The following is a 9,377-nucleotide window of genomic DNA, read 5'->3' as shown; positions in this document are numbered from 1 at the left end:
CATTTCAGATAAGTAAATAGAAACAAATGCCAAAAAAGAAAAAAGCAGAAAATATATACCCGGAAAGTAAAATCTAGACAAATTCAACCCTGTTCTGGGAATGCTATATACAATGCACTAAGCAGAGTGTGTCGGTGGGTCGTAGTGAGTCTGTAGGTTATAGTGGATCGCTGGTATATGGTGGGTGGGTCACGGTGAGTGGTCACATCCTGTTGACTCCTGACAAACTAACCAACTTACACATCTTGACCCACATGTCTCACTTGTCACACGAGCCACTTCAAATCTGGTGAGAGGTTTCGAATTCTGTATGGACGAGACAATATAGGCTTTGTAAATCCGAGACGAGACGAGCCAAAGCGTCTGTCTCGTCTCGTTTTCCGAGACAAAACGTGTCAGGTCCTTGTCTGGACTCGTCGCCTTTTAAATGTCTCGAAAGCTTTCCATAGCCCTCTCTTGAACGATTATCAATTCTAACCTGTAAACTTCGTTACATTTCGAAGTTGCACGGCTTCCAATGTTACTTCTATATTATGAGGTTTACGAATGAAAATTACACGAAAGAAGACGAGATAACAATTTGTCTCGTTTCGGAAAAACGAGATGACACTAGTATAGCCACGAGACGAGACATAGGCTTCGCGTCGCATTGTTAAAATGAGACAATTTAACATGAGGAGAAGAAACAGGCAATCATGTTGTGTCTAGTGCATCATAATATTTTCTTTTCTAAACTTCATTTTTCATTTCATTATCGAATTATTTCTCGACGTCCGACATCGCATCATGTCTCATTGACCGTCACGGTTCCGGAACCTTAGGTGATAATGCATGCAATTATAATTTTCGTGTTTTATACTGGTTTGAATTCTGCATTCTCATTATGTAAGCGTCTATTTATCTCGTTGATTTGAACGGAAGTACATCACTCTTAGTTTCGGGAACATCTCTCTCTCTCTCTCTTTCCGTCTCAGAAGTGATTATCGGCAAAAGGGCAAAATTGCATAGAAATTTTACGGAATTTCTGGCAAGATGGTATTTGCAATAGATACATTTCTGAACAAATTTGCCTATCGTAGAGACTAATATGTGCGAAATTCTGGAAAATTTCTAGTTTTTGCCATCACCACCCTCAGATACATACCCCTGATTGAATTTACCTGCTTCCTCGTTTTCATTGTTTCACTTCTCTATTAAATTTCACCTAATTATTTAATTTTTTTTTCACTTCACATATTAAACGGATAATACGCTCCCTTTCACCACCTCTCATGTGCTGTATGCGTCGGACGTATCAGTTAGCAGTGATAAAACAAAAATTTACCTGATTTTCACACATGTGGGTTTCTACAATAGGCAAACTTTCTTACAAAGGTGCCTATTGTAGAGACTATCATACTCCACCGATTGCACCAACCAAAATTAGTTTAAGAAATGGTGTAGTGTTTTTTCCTTAGAACGATAAATTAAAAAGTGCATACTCCAGATGAACGAAGTGTTTCGAATGTCCTAGTGATTCCCTTGCCCTTTCTCAATTAACATGTGTAAATCGTCTCGGTCAATTTTCTTAAGAAATGTTCATTTAGTATGATAAGTCACTCTTTGATTCTTCACGATTGCTTTGAAAGAAAAAAAAACTTGAAAAGGATTTGAAGCTATATTGCTTAGCAATATTACTCAGAATCCAGCACTTCATCCCTACATTATCATCTAATAAAACATCTTAAGCTAAATATTGCTAAGTTCAGCCCTGATGTTTGGAACAAACCGGAAATGAACCTGTAATGATATTTCCACCAAAGTATATGCCGAAGTTAATGTATTGGATTTTCTGGAGACAATTTTTAGTGCCCATTAATAAACTAAGTAATATACAATGGAGGAAAATTACAGAAATAATATCGTATTATACAGTAATTTCGCCGTACAAGTTCAATGGTATAATACTACTACTACTGCTACTACTACTACTAGTACTACTACTACTACTACTACTACTAATAATAATAATAATAATAATAATAATAATAATATTAATAATAATAATAATAATTTTTCATCGGTCCTACGCGGAAATTGAGAATTAAATCAATGACATGTGTAGTCAAGATAACGAGATAAGCGTAAACTGAATGAGACATTGAAGCGGAAACAAGCTGGAAATAAGAATAGTGCATGGTGTAAATAAAGGACGCCACCGAAAGAGAAATCCAGAAACGCAGGTAAACGGAAAAAAAAGAATAGAAATTGTTAAATTGGAAACATAAAATACAAATACGTATCGGGAAGAGCACGAGTCGAGCCAACATTCGACTCGACTCGAATTAAATTCCAGTCGAGTCAAAGGTGATTTTCTTAAGTTGAGTTCCGAGCCAAGTCACTGTTTTCGAGGTCGAGTTTCATAATGGCTCACTCGCTCGTTCAGGTCGTTTTAACTCGTTTTGAAATAATGGCCTGATTGGACTGGACAGCGAAAGCCTTGATAAATGTAAGCAGTAATGTGGAATACTTTTAGTGTTGTTCACGACAGGGGTGCATCTCGTAATTTTAGTGCATCTCGTGGGGCAATTTTAGTGTATCTCGTCTTGTCTAGATAACGATTGGACAATAGTTGCTTTCTCGGTTGGGATGGGTCACCTACTCGGTTCAACTGAGCCATCGGCTCGAGCCAACTAAGTTGAAACTAGTTCATCGGCACTGTTCGAATCAGATCAACTGAGCCGATGACTCAAGTATTAAAACATCTGAGTATTCAAATATCTGAATAGAATAAAACGTATGTCATCGCCGATCAATCGTCATGAAAAATCTTATAGTAAAAAAAATGTGCGACATGAATTCGAACAAGCACCCTGACCACTCAATCGCGATCGGTGCGCGGTAAACGACACGTCTTTAGTCTGGTTACGTTAGGTTTCTTTGCCTCCGCTTGCAAAGTTGTATGTAATATTTCTTCGATTCAAAACGTCTTTCGTATTTTTCTTGTGAATAATCTTCGCCAAACTTTATATTAATATCTTGAGTTGTTCTTAAAAATTTTGTTCACAAGTTAGTTTTTTCTCCACACGAAACTACAGATAGACAGATTTAATTGTCATACTTTACATTTGTTTCAAAGCAGTAGATATTACCTCGTAAAAGATTTACCACCGCCAAGTTACAGACTAACCAATAGAAATTCATTTTCCTTAAGCGAAAGTTTCACTTTCCGGATTTCGGAAAATTATGGAATTCGGTAAAACTCCAGGATTCAGAAACATTACGGAACTCGGAAAGAATCCGAAATTTAGAATATTCCTAAATTCAGAAAATCCAGGAATTCGGAAAAATTCCGGATTTTTTCGAATTTAGGGATGTTAATGAAATCATAAATAAAAATTCCGGATTTTCCGAACTCCGGATTTTTTTTTCAAAAATCATATATTTCCGAATTTCGGATTTTTTTTGGTTTTACTTTCTGGACACCGAAAAGTAAAAAATTCCGGAATTGGCCATCCCTAGTTTACACACAATATTTCAGAACACTAAACCAATAGCTGTCTACAAACAAAGAAGTAATGCAAAGCATTTTGTATTCTGCAATACGTCATTTATTAAGATCCGACAGCAGTTTCAGTATATAACCAGAAATTTTATGTATCTAGCTACTGGAAGCTGAGGGATGAAGAATTGTATTGTGTCTTATACAACCCTGCTAACGACTGATGTCTAAACGGTGTAGTATTCACAGTTTCATCCATTTGTGTCTATATGATCGGGTTAGTACAGCTTTCTATACGAGTGTGATAGGGTAGGTAAGTCTTTCTCTGCTCTCCCGTAAAGTTTTGATACGATCTACTACAGGATACAGAACGAAATATCAATTTAACCAAAGTTGTTGTATTACTACACATCTTCTTCCGTCTCCGTCAAATCTGGTCGATCTCGTTGACGCAGACATGTTTGCCTTCTATACGCCATTCTTCGTTTACTGAACTAAACATTAACAATTCTAAATTATATTACTACGCATGCCTCGTAGATGAACATTTGTGATGCCAATAGTTTCCGCTTTTTCAAGAAATGTTCTTTTTCTTATTCCCAGCATGACCCTTTTATCACATTATATGAAAAGCGTGTAGGTCTAAATACCTCATGTATTACATAGCATGTAGGTTTAACTACTACACGTAAGAACATTGTCGTTTTCCAGCAATGATCATAGTATACAACTCACGGAAGTGATAGCTGTTAAAGCAGTGCTTGTAATCTCTAACGACACAGTGGGTAGTCTTTTCGCGCCATCTACCCGAGTTCGAATTTATCTTGGTTTGATTTTTATCCGTTTGAGAGAACGTTCTGTTTCTTTTCGCTACAGATAGTCACTCTTTTGGTATTTTTCGTCGTCCTTCACCGCTAAAGTAACTGTCTATTCTTATTCTTTCTACGAATGATGGATCTTCTCTTACGTTTCATGTCAAACATGCACACGTAATAAAAAGACGATGTTGATAATAATAATAATAATAATAATAATAATAATAATAATAATAATAATAATAATAATAATAATAATAATATGAAATATTACTAGCTAACTTACGCGTATATTTTGCACAACATAATTTTATATTATCATGTGGCAATATGTAAGGCTGGCTGGCGCCACCCCCACACATATTTTTTTTCGAATCGCTTATTTTTATGAGTACTATATTCATACTGTCCAACGTTGCTCCCATCACTCTACCATTTCCCGTTCTCTCAATATAAATTGGTAATATTTTGATTGTAAGGGAGATATGGCGTCTCAATCATTTCGTTTGATGAAAAATCGAGGAAGATATTGCGATGCCACAAACAACATTTATTATTATTATTATTATTATTATTATTATTATTATTATTATTATTATTATTATTTCTAATGTTCTCTACCACTATTTGCAGTGCAATATGTCACTAAAAAGCAAATCAAAAAAACACTCCTCGCCATTCATCCTCCTGAGATCGAAATACATGATTTACAATTCTTTGCGTTAGGGCAATGCATATTTATTGTATTATTCTTTCAAATAACACGTTTCACAAGTTACTTCACTTTCAATGTGTAACTTCATATCATCACTAACAATTGTCTTGTTCCGATAGAAAAATATCGCTTCTGCAAAAAAAAAAAAAAAACATAGCCTGACTGTATACGAACCCCCCCCCCTCATCTTTAGGTGATTAATGTGAGTTGTTGATTTTCAACTCTCTTCAAAAACGGGGTAAGATGTATGGCAGTTTTCTATTTTTAAAGGAGGATGGAGGTTAATTTCGAAATACGAATTTTCTTCGATTCTATTTATTAAGCTTTATTCTTCCTTACTTAGCTCGTAGTAATTTACGAAAATCCAGAGTGAAATTAGTCGCATTTAGAGCCGTTGTTGAGTGAAACAGCTATAAGCTAACTTTTTCCGTTTATAACGTTAAACATTAAAGAGAAATGCATTAATAGAGAGACAAGTAACGTTAATTGTTATAGGGTTAAAATGATAGCATAAAGAGGAACAAAGTTTTCTGTAATTAATAGATTTTCTTAAAAGTAAACTCATCTCTATTAACTTCTCCTCTACAACTGGAAGTGGTGCAAATACACTACCTTTTGCATAAAAAATAACTGAGTTGATATCACACCATACACACCATACTCCTACGTGTCATACGTTAAAGTGCAACTTCTTGATTTTTATAATTTGACATAAATTGCAAACGTACTAAATTTTTATTTTTCCTTTACTTTCTCAATTTCCATACATGTTAGGTTACGTTTTACTTTTAGACAAAATATTATCAGTGATTAAAAATGAATGTAGAAAATATTTCTGGATTATTTCTAGTTTTAATGTAACTTTATGTATTTCAAGTACATATACGTAAACTATTTGAACCACTAAACCTGAGGGATACTTAAAAATAAACAACTTTAACTTGTCGATCCTTTTATCTAACCGTTTCTCCAAACTGCCTGAATAACATGCCAGCATTGAATACCTAAAAGAGATCACAACTAAACATAGAAACGTATAGAAGAAAAAACTATACAATAATCACAGCCACGTATGGCTCATACCGCTTACAATCTGATCAGGCACTTTCTTTCTCAAATCCTAACTACGACAATAATTTTTACTATCAACAACTTCGTAGTATAATAAACATAACTTAGTAGTGCTATACACTTGTTTCCACAATTGCTCTACTAATTCTTTTAACACTTTGTCCCATTATCTACACTCCCAACATTCTTCTGGGTATCGCAAAAAGCAAACTGATTAACCCAAATATCTTCCAGGGCCTTACCAATAAATAAAAAAATAAATAAAAATAAAGTTATACTTTGACATTGTTATACTGGCACTTCCTAGATATCTTCTTCAGAGTTCTTTTCTTCTTTAAGTTTCCGAACCTATGTTCTATCTTCATCATCTTTCTCACTCATTTCTTGAACTTTCTTATCGCTAAACATGAACTCCAGTAACTAATAACGTTATACCTCCTGTTTTTGGTTAAATATCTGTTCTTTTTATGTATCTGCACATCGTATAATCGTGCTTTGCTCACACTCTGCCTCCGATCCTCAAGAACATCATTTCCTTTTTTTTTTCTCCTGAGATACTTTTGCTTTCACCACCACACTAGGTTAGTTACTTTTATTATTTGACCACGCTATGCGTACTCCAGAACTGGTATTCTTGCTTAATTGCCTGCGATATATTACAACACCGTGATCTTTGGGAACAGACCCTACATTGCTGTTGGATTGATGTTATGAACGCTAATTATTTAAGGGTCACAATGTAAGGATAAGGTAAAATTCCGCCATGCTTCGTTCTCTGGGCTGGCTGTATTTAACAAGGCATTCTGGACATGATATTTGCCAGCACTGTTTAACAATTTTCAAATCTTCGCTCTTTAATCACTTCACCTTTGACTTTACTCCTTGTAAAACACACTCTGTGGCGAAATTATATAACTCAATGCTGCACATTTTGTTTTTCTGTACGATTGTTGACACTTACTACATCTAATAGGTTGTTCTTTTATCGAATTTATACAATGAAAATGTGATGAAATCGTTTACTTATTACGCTTGGTGTGCTTAAGATACTCGAGGTATAAGTAGTATGATTTTGTCCTGTCTTCATCTGTCTAATTTCCTTTTATAACTGATTAATTAGTGTCACGTTCCTTAATTCTTCCAAAATCAAAATCTCAAGAGTTTTTTAAACCTCTCGTTGACAATTTATCCTTCGGGATACATGTTTTTAAACATTTTTCGTTCTCTGACTATCCATTCTTGGTAATGTATCCTATGGGATACATTACGCTACAGCCTTGTCTAAATAAAACATGTAACTATAATGTGCAATTATGTATTTTTTATAATGACACGGAAGTCGCTAGGTATGCGCACAAGACGAGTCGAGACAGGATTTTCTTGACCAAATTCGAGTCAAGACACGGCTCTTCCAATACAGAAATATACATTTTTCGAGTCGAGACATCACTTTTACAGCACATTTTCCAGACGAGATAACCACAAATCTCGTCTCGTGCGCATCCCGAGAAGTCGCATCCAATTTTTTTTTCCGAGCAACACAAGAATCCTTGCCAAGAAAAGCGTTAAATAGGTCATTCTTATTTTGCAGTATCTCTGCGCGGACGAAATTCATTGAATGAGACTGCGCCGTAATGTAATGTTACCTTTTACATTTAAAGAAGGAAGTAGTACGTGTAATTATCAATGAATGTAAAAACTATTCTATAACTACCTCCCACATTAATGAATTTATATATATTAAGTACGTAGACGTACACGATTTTAACCACTAAGGTTCAGGGATTTTTAAATGTTAACAACTTTATCTTGACGTTCCTTTTACCTAACCGTTTCCTGAAACTGCTTCAGTATCATGCCAGCAATCAATACCTAAATCAAACCACAACTAAACATAGAAAACTATACAAGAAAAAACTATACAATAAACACAGCTACACATTACTCATTTCTCTTATAATCTCATCAGTCACGTTGCTCAAATCCTAACTACGACAAGGATATTACTATCAGCAACTTCATGCATACGTAGTAGTAGTGATATTCAATTGTTTCCACAATTGCCCTACTAACTTGTTCAAATCAATGTCGGATTAGTTACACTTCCAAGAGTACATTTGAAATGAGTGAAAATTACTATCACCTAGCTTATCATAATCGATTATTATCAACATATATTTACCGTTTTACAATTATATAACAATTGGTACAATACACCGGTTTATCAATGATTTATTAATTTTAGCTCGACCTGCACTTGGTTATAAGGGAAACATTGAACAACAATCTTATGGAATTAGAAATACCAAAAAAATACTTAGATTATTTTAAGGTGAGATTAAATGACTTCTGAAGTAAAGTTTGTGTCGTAAAATACTTGTTCACAAGCATTTTCGTCGAAATGTTCTGAAGCGAAGACATGCGCTGACGACATTAATACTCAGCATTGTTCTGGAGTACGCGATAAGGAAAATCAAAGGCATCTCCATGACACAGAGTACAATGACGTTCACCAAGTATGATGTAAATATGATAGAGAATGATAGGAGAAAAATGTAGAGAAATACAGAGGTTTTGTTAAACCTTTGACCAAACGTAGGTCTAGAGGTTATGTAAAGAAAGTGAATAAATAGAAATTCCAGAAACCTAATACAGCAAATTATGGATAACTCAAAGGACCAATAATATTTTCGAGCAAGTAGTTTCTTACAAAGTAACTCGAATAAATGTTTTTATATAAAATCATATCCATGAATAAATTAGCTAACGACTGAAGACATGGAATTAATATATCATTCAGCATCATATTTCTCCGGTCACATATTTTGTCTTGGAATCATAAACGATATAAAACGAAAAAAATGCTTTACGTGCATCTTGCTTTCCAATCATATTCTCTTTTTTTTGAGAAAAGAACGCAGACTGAAATTTTTGAAAACCTAAGTCCTGAAGAGAAATTTCGTATCCAGGAGGAAAGGTGTTGCGGAAGATTGCGGAACGGGAAATAACATAATTTTTCCGCAGTGTTTACCCAACATCGTTAGGGGCAATAAGTCTAGAAGATTAGAGTAGAAAATAAGTTAACCACAATGATAGGAAGTAAGAACTCTTAAATATTTCGATTGATACTTAAATCTCTAAATAGAGTTAAGAAAACGTAGCCTAAGATGAGGAAGCAATGTTTAGTAGGTAGTCTAGAAATAAGAATACAAAATTGAAACTCAACACTGCTGCCTAAATATTGAACTCATTAAAAATGCTTTGTGAACACTGTATTGAATCTCTGCGTGGCATA

Source organism: Thermobia domestica, chromosome 3 (assembly GCF_964235325.1).
Source record: "Thermobia domestica chromosome 3, izTheDome1.hap1.1, whole genome shotgun sequence".
In the NCBI taxonomy this organism is placed as follows: domain Eukaryota; kingdom Metazoa; phylum Arthropoda; class Insecta; order Zygentoma; family Lepismatidae; genus Thermobia; species Thermobia domestica.
This window is presented reverse-complemented; position numbering follows the sequence as displayed.